At 41.1% G+C, this 8,012-nt stretch overlaps 1 protein-coding gene across 6 annotated transcripts in view; it reads right to left on the reverse strand.

Moving 5' to 3' along the window:
• LOC103459314 (E3 ubiquitin-protein ligase TRIM39-like) overlaps nt 1-8,012 on the reverse strand; it is a 22,822-nt gene that overhangs the window by 11,149 nt on the left and 3,661 nt on the right. For 2 of the 6 annotated variants that reach the window (XM_008400783.2, XM_017302676.1), the window contains one exon: nt 553-609. The exons of 1 other annotated variant lie outside the window; for it this stretch is intronic. The gene's annotated coding sequence lies outside the window, so the exon portion shown is untranslated. Of the gene's footprint in view, nt 1-552; nt 1,092-8,012 lie in introns of those variants that run through there. 3 more of the 6 variants (XM_017302675.1, XM_008400781.2, XM_008400782.2) reach the window with 2 other exon arrangements.

Raw genomic sequence — 8,012 nt, forward strand, 5'->3', positions numbered from 1 at the left:
GTTGCTAGGCAACCGAAGCCTGGCGGGAACTTTCAACTGTTTGTTACGCAGCAGGTTGTTGCTAGGCAACCGAAGCCTGAGTCAGCGAAAGCTTCCAGAGAAACGACTGAATATTAAGTTATAACATGGAGCTGAAGTCTTTTAAAATTAATCAGTTTTTCTAAATTAAGAGGAAAAATGCTAAAAAAAAAAATTTAATCAAAGGAAAGACTTAAAAAGCTCAAAACTCAAATATATCACCGTAAAAATGAACTTCAGAAGCATCAGAATCAATCCTCTGGAGGAAAATAGCAGAACGTTCCTTTAATTACACCTTTCTTAAACGTCAGACACACACTGCAGGTAGGAAGCTGTGGAGGAAATATAATTGATTTAATGTTTCATTACGCTCTCAGAGGAGGAGAGAGGCTCGTTTATTCTCATCAGGAGAGCAGCAGTGAAACAGGAAATCAGGAATTAACTCCATCAGGGAAACGATGTGGGGCTTTTACATAAAGTCTGCAGTTCTCCCTGCCACCACTGGGGGGAGCTGCACGTCTGTCCATGGCTCACCTCCTCTACTCTCCTCCTGCTTCATCCCGTTTCCTTCCTGTCATTTGTTTCAGTCCGCTGGTTGGAAGAAAACGGGAAAGAAATGATCACTTTTCTTTTCTGTCATCATTCCTCAAACTTCCTGTCTACATGTTTGTCATCCGTTTCTTTAAATCCATCCGACGCTCCACCTCCGTTTTCACTTCTTTGTTCCTCCATCAGCTCGCCATGTTCACTGAAAACCTCCTGTTTGTTCCAAAGGTTAAAGGTCAGCAGTGTCTGCCTGGTCTGGATGCCTCCTGGTTCAACACGACTGGACCAAACAAAGGTTAGATTACCGGGCCTCTGCTGAACTTTATGACCAGCTGAGAACCGAATTCAGTCACTTGAATCCGTTGTGTTGGAGAATGGAAACATTAGGCTGTTTTCCTCCTGACAGGCTGGAAGTTTTGGTTCGATTGGTGGAGAAAAGTTGGACCATCTGCTCCACCTGTAGCTGCTGTGGCTCTGAGTCAAACCAACCTGTTCCCCTCCTGGCCTGTGGGGGCGCTGCACCAAAACCACTGAAGGAAATGACACAAAAACCTCTGAAGACGCTGAGAGCAACTTCCTTCTTCACCAGATGGAAACAAGATGGAGGCGTCAGATTTCTCTTTAGTCTTTGGCTAAAGACCAGGAGCCATTTCTGCTGCTAGCGCTAGGCTAACATGTTTTTGGGTTGTATTTACCCAGAATGCCCTACACTATAGTCCACTTCCTGCTTCTGGAGCGGAGCATTCAAACCACACCAGAGTTCACTGAACCCAGACTGAGGTTTGTAGCCGGACCAGCGTTAGCTTAGCATCCCAGCCAAACTGGACTTTCTACACTTTCTGTTGGATTAAAGCTCCAAGTGATGGAAAAACTTCCCGCTCCAGCTGAGCACTGGCTTCTTCTTCCTCATTATATTTTATTTTATATTGATTCACTTCCTTCCTCCACCATTTCTTCCTCCTACTTCCTCTTGAAGCCTCGTTTAAAAGAAAAACTCACTTTAAACTAAGATAAAGTCATTTTTCTCCTTTTTGTCCTCTCCAGATTATTCTCCCTCATCTTCTTGTGCATGTTTTTGTTCCGTAATCTGTCATTTCACCTCATCTTCCTCGTCTCTTTGTCCCCAGATTAGAAATCGAACTTCCAGCAGACAGATGGATGAGTCTGAACAGATGGGTGGCCTACTTCCTGCCTCTCTCCTCCACCTATCGATCCGTCCGTCCTCTTATCAATGATCCATCATGCACCCATCAGTCTTCGTAAAACAAAGTGAGGAAGAGGAGGGTCGACCTCTGCTGTAGGTTCTTCAGCTCGACGCAGGCAGAAGGGAAGGAGTGAATGAGTTTGGGTCTAATTTATGTTATTTAAATTCCTGCTGAAGCGTGAAGCTCCTCACTGCTTCATCAGGTTTCTAGCAAATTAAAGGAAAGATCAGAATTACAGAAACTGAAAATAACTCAAGTCTTTTATCTCACAGCTGATTCAGTTGAGGATGAAACTGAATGTAAACACTGAGGTGCCGTTAATCTCCAGGGGAATCTTTCTTCCACTTCCTTCATTTTTTAACATTTAAATGTCCTCTGATGATGTGCCATTAATTTTGCATCATTTAATACTTTGCAGATTTTTCTCTCTCTGCTCTCTATCAAACCGACCAAACCCTCTGAGCAGCCAGTTCCCCTCCTGGCCTGTGGGGGCGCTGCACCAAGAACCACTGAAGGAAACGACAAAAACCTCTGGAGACGCTGAGAGCAACTTCCTGCTTCACCAGATGGAAACAAGATGGAGGATTTTAGCGTTTGGAGGATTTCTCTTTAGGCTAAAGACCAGGAGCCATTTCTGCTGCTAGCGCTAGGCTAACAGGTTAGCTTTGGTTGGATTTACCCAGAATGCAATGTGCTGCAGTTGGAGGATTTCTCTTTAGGCTAAAGACCAGGAGCCATTTCTGCTGCTAGCGCTAGGCTAGCAGGTTAGCTTTGGTTGTATTTACCCAGAATGCCCTGTGCTGTAGTCCATTTCCTGAGGTCTCCGGTCCACTTGGTGTTCACATATTGACCCAAACTGAATCAAAACACTTAAGCCGAACTCAGCCTCTGTAGGCTCCAAAAACAGGAAATGGACTACAGCGCAGGGCATTCTGGGTAAATATAACCACAATAAACAGGTTAGCCTGGGCTAACGGGACGAATTTCTCCTGGTCTTCAGCCAAAACCTAAAGAGAAAACCGCTAAAATCCTCCATCTTGTTTCTATCTGGTGAAGAAGGAAGTTGCTCTCAGTGTCTTCAGAGGTTTTGTGTCGTTTCCTTCAGTGGTTCTTGGTGCAGCGCCCCCACAGGCCAGGAGGGGAACAGGCTGGTTTGACTCAGAGCCACAGCAGCTGGAAATATAACAAATGTTTGAATTTTGGTCCCAAATCAAGCCGAGTCTACTGGGCTGTCAGGAGGGAAAACAGCCCGAGTTGATTAATGAATATTTATTTATTCTTCATCTTCTTCTTCTTAAGTTTCACCTTTTTCTGCTCCACGTTTATTTACGTCCAACACAAGTTTTGCAGAAGTTTCAAAAACAATTATGTGCATCCTGCAGCTGGTTGAGCCGCTTTGTTACAGAAAACATTTTTATTTCCTCACCTCGTTTCCCTGGGAGACAGGAAGTGTGTGTGTGTGTGTGTGTGTGTGTGTGTGTGTGTGTGTGTCAGCGGCAGGTAATCGGCTCAGCTCAGAGCTCTCAGACCTGTCCCGGGGGATTGTGGGTGTTTTTGTGCGTCAATTCACATCAGGTTCAACACACAGAGAGTTCAGCACAGCTACATTCAGGTCAACACGCGCTGCGGCGTGTGTGTGTGTGTGTGTGTGTGTGTGTGTTGCTTCCCCAGGGTGTATTAATCATCCAGGTGTGGAGCGCCACTCGGCCGGAGCGCAGCAGAAACACCTGACTGTGTCCAGCGCCTGTCAATCAGCAGGTCGGCCTGACGGAGCGACGGCCATCACTTCCTGCTTTCACTGCTTCACGTTTAACCTCCAGCAGAACCGACTTCAAACCAGATGACGACGTTTTAACGAGATTAAAGTCACGATTTTTAACTGTCAGCTGCAGCAGAAAGACTTTTATAAAATACCACGGACACTTTGCTCATTTCAGGGATGATAATACATTATTTTAGATTAAAGACATATAAAATATACCATTCAGCTCCATCACACTGCAAAAACAAAATCCCACTAATTAATAACTTTAATTTATGAATATTTATAAAGTTTTACTTCCACTGATATTATTTTTACTTATAGTTTGAAACACGTTTTGCTAGAAGTGAAATAATCTGCCAGTGGATTATGAAATATAACTTTCATAATTATATGACTTAAAAAATGGTCTCAAAACAACATTATCATCATTTATGGCAATAATTTATCAAACGGCACAATTTGTTGTCTCATTGTGCAAAAAACAGATTTTAAAATGGTTTTAAATTTACTGCTGAAAACTTTCGACATGTTTTCTCAGCAAGACAAAATGACAACATTTCAAGTTTATTTGTGGAAAAAAGTCAAAGTTACGACAAAATTCAAGCAAAAAAAATAAAATACTGGGATTGTTTTTTTACTCTGAGGAAACAGAGTAAAAACGATCTGCTGCTTTGTGCGACGGGTTCTGGTCCAGATCACCAGAACTCGTTTTAATAGTAGTTTGTGGTTTGCTAACCGAGTCCAGCGAGTTTTTAAACATCCTGACCGACTCTGTTCTGCCACAAAAGGGAAGTTTAAACCCCATCCAGACCGTCGCTGCGCCGCTTCATATCCTGTCTGAGACGCTGCAGCCTGGGAGCCAACGAAGACGGATAATTACAGGAAGAGACGGCGGTGAAATCAAAGAGCAGCGGCGGCGACGCTCATCCATAAGTGATGGTTCAGATGATGTTTAAACACTTTGAGCAACGACATACGGCTCACATTTAATGTGAATTAGAGAAGCGTAAAGCCGTCTGTTTTTATCCAGCATTAAATATGAATAATCATCCTTCATCGTCTGCCTCAGAATGCTGCAAGGTGGCGATTCACTCTTCGTTATTAAGAACTTAAGTTGAACAAGTCGCCAGTTTCTGCTGCAATAATAACACAAAACCAGACGACTGATTTATTTATAAGTGCAGGTAAAAGTTGGAGGAAGTCTGAGTTCAGGAACCAGAAGAGGAGCAACAACAGGAGGACGGTTTGTAAAGTAACACAGGTAAAAAAGTTAACAGCTATAATTTGGGTTAGCTAGCATGTAATGACAAACAAATGTGAAAAATAACATGTTTACACCATTTATTTTTAAATGTCATAAACTAAACATTTAATTAGAAAGACAAATATTTATATTTAAATATTAAACTCCAAATTAAATATTTAGATTTTTAGCAGCTAGCTCTGTTAGCTTGTAGCTAAATATTTACTTAGAAAGATAAACAATTAGCTCTGAGTTAGCTAAATATTTAACTAGCTGATTTATTTCCCAGCTCAGGTCTAAATATTTAGTTAGCAAAAGAAATATTTAGTTAGGAGGACAGATATTTAACTCTGAGCTAGCTAAATATTTACCTAGCTTAAAGATAGCTAGGCAAATATCTAGTTAGAAGTGTAATACTTAGTGTAGCAGCTAAATATTAAGCTCCAAATTTAGCTCCTACCTAAATATTTAGCTAGCTATAAACATTTAACTCAGAGCTAGGTAAACATTTAGCTAGTTTAGAGGCAAATATTTAGTTAGCAATATAAATATTTAGCTCTGAGCTAGCTAAATATTTACCTAGCTCAAAGCTACATATTTAGCTAATATGCACCTGCCAATAAGAGGAAGTGGACTATCAAAATAAAAGCTGGGTATTGCGAGCCTTTATACAAACTCCTGCCATATCTATATTAACAGCCTTTAAATTGTCCTTTGGTTCAAGCTGAAGTTTTGTTCCAACGATGAGCATTTTGAAACGATTCAGAATTACAAGCAAGAAGGATAAGGAGGAACAGAATTAGGATTTGGTATAAATCAAAGCCTTCTATTGGTCAAACAGTATTTTATGAAAGTGTGTGTGTGTGTGTGTGTTTCCAGCTGTATAATGGATCCTCTGTCATGGCTGCCTCCAGGTCAGTTCCCTCCAACCTCCCATTCATCTTCTTTGCCTCCCTGCAGGAGGCGTATTGTTGACTTCATTCTGCAGAAACCGCAGCAGCAGCTTCACTTTAATCCAGCTCTGACTCATACAGACTGGATGATGACTTTTTTTCTATATTTTATTACCATCTCAGCTTGACTGTGTCCTGCTGAGAGCTGTGATGAACATGCTGAGGCAGTCACAAAGTGATGCAACATAGCCTGTTTGATTGCTAATGAGCCACACGCTGCTAAAAACTGCAGGGAACTGACCAATACGGCAAGTTTTTACAGTCAACAACCAGAGAAAATTCAGCTGGAGAAGCTCTAGCATCTAAATCTTTCTGACAAAATGTAACTGGGATGTAAAATGAGAAACTGAAGAAACAATAAGTAAATAAAATCCACAAGAATGTCAAATTAAATACATGTATTCACCATTACTGAGCCAGTTAGCTTCACATAACCAGAAAGCTAGCTTTGTTAGCTTGTAGGGTTGGGAAAACTTTAGCATAAACAGATATAGTTTTTGTTAGCTGGCAGTTAGCTACATAGCTTGTTTACTTTGCTAACAGTTTATGTTAGCATAACTGGAGCAAACTGGATTAGCAGGTTCTTTTCAGGCTCCATTAGCGTATACTGGGATAAGGTACTTCAGGGTGCTAGCATCATTCCATTATGTCGGATACGGAGCAACCTAGCTTACATACCTGTTAGCAATGGTATGGTGCTAACTTAGCAAACTTTGTTCAGTTTCCATTAGCTTGTATGCTACTACCAATTTCCATGTTCTGTTAGCTTGAAGGGCTAACAAACTTAGCAGATCCTATTAGCAGTAGTTAGTTATTAGCTGCGGTTTTGCCTGGTACTTGTCTGTTAGCCTGTTTGTTGCTAACCTGTTAGCATATTTTGGTATGGCTGCCTCACGTACCTCAAAACACAGAAGAATATATTATATTCAAAGGTTAATTTGTAGATTTTTAAAAATATAGGATGTTTTAGGCGGAACAGGATTCGCGCGGAACAGTTAAAGTATGAGAGAAAAGTTGATCAAATTTTCAGTTTCTGTGATTTTGTGATTTATTTATCAGAGTTAAAAATGTGTTTGCAGGTTTGTATCAAATAAACATGCATGTTTAGCTGCATAGCTGCACATATAATTTAGATTCTGTGATGTTTATTTATGAATTAGTTGTTTCAGATCTAAACTGGTTTCTTCAGTGGATTCCCCTCATACTCTGGAACTATAAAATGAAAACTAGCGTCCCAATTATTTCTGCCTATTTCTTGTCCTTCATTCTCCCCCTATTACCATAAATCCATACATTTGAGCTGCTTTTAATCAAAAGTGGCATTTTTTCTAAATTGACACTAAATGTGAAGAATTAAGATTCTAGTAAATTTGATAGAAGTTTGTTTCCTCGTCTGGTGGTCAACTCGGCAGTCCTCCTGTGATTTCCTGTTTCAGATTAATTAGATCTCATTCATCTTTTTCCCTCAAGAAGTCAAGGACACACTTTATGTTCACAAACGAACACAGTGGGAGTTTCCCCACACATCTGTCCTTGTTATTACCAACTATTCCTCTGATTATGATTCATATCCCGTCATTTGGAGCAGCTTGATAAGAAAAATTAGATTTTTCCATTCTTATAAATTGAATTGCTCCACTTGAAACCAAATGTTTCCTCTTTGGTTTGGGATTAGCTTTAAGCTAACGTGGCAGACAGCAGGTTCTGACCAACGACGGCGTCTAAAACCCAGAGAAGTTGTTCTGAGATCTGCGTCTCGTATCGGCGGCTGAGCCATCCATCAAACTGCAACCCGGCATCCATCATCGACAGGAGAGATACAAGAGGCAGAACAGACAGATCTGTCAGAGGAAAGGAGGAGGAGGAGAAGATGATGGAAAACAGGAAACGAAGAGGAAACGCATTGAAAAAATGAGACCGGGAAGAAAAATGGCTCTTCAGTGGAGAAACTGGAGGGGAAATGAGAGGAAAACGAAGAAAAGAAATGAGGTGCAGCAAAAATAAAATGTTTTACACGTAAAAACGACACCAGGAGGAAAAGAAAAGAGATAAAAAAGGTAAAAAACATCAGGATGGAAACCGATCAGCATCAGAGTCAATCGATTACTAAATGAGTTCATTATTTCAATAATCGATTTCCATCCATTTTCTTGCACCCTTGTCCCTTAATGGGGTCGGGAGGGTTGCTGGTGTCTATCTCCTGCTAACATTTCGGGCGAGAGGCGGGGTCACCTGGACAGGTCGCCAGTCTGTCGTAGGGCAACACAGAGACACACAGGACA

This window comes from Poecilia reticulata, linkage group LG23 (genome assembly GCF_000633615.1).
Source record: "Poecilia reticulata strain Guanapo linkage group LG23, Guppy_female_1.0+MT, whole genome shotgun sequence".
Taxonomy (NCBI): domain Eukaryota; kingdom Metazoa; phylum Chordata; class Actinopteri; order Cyprinodontiformes; family Poeciliidae; genus Poecilia; species Poecilia reticulata.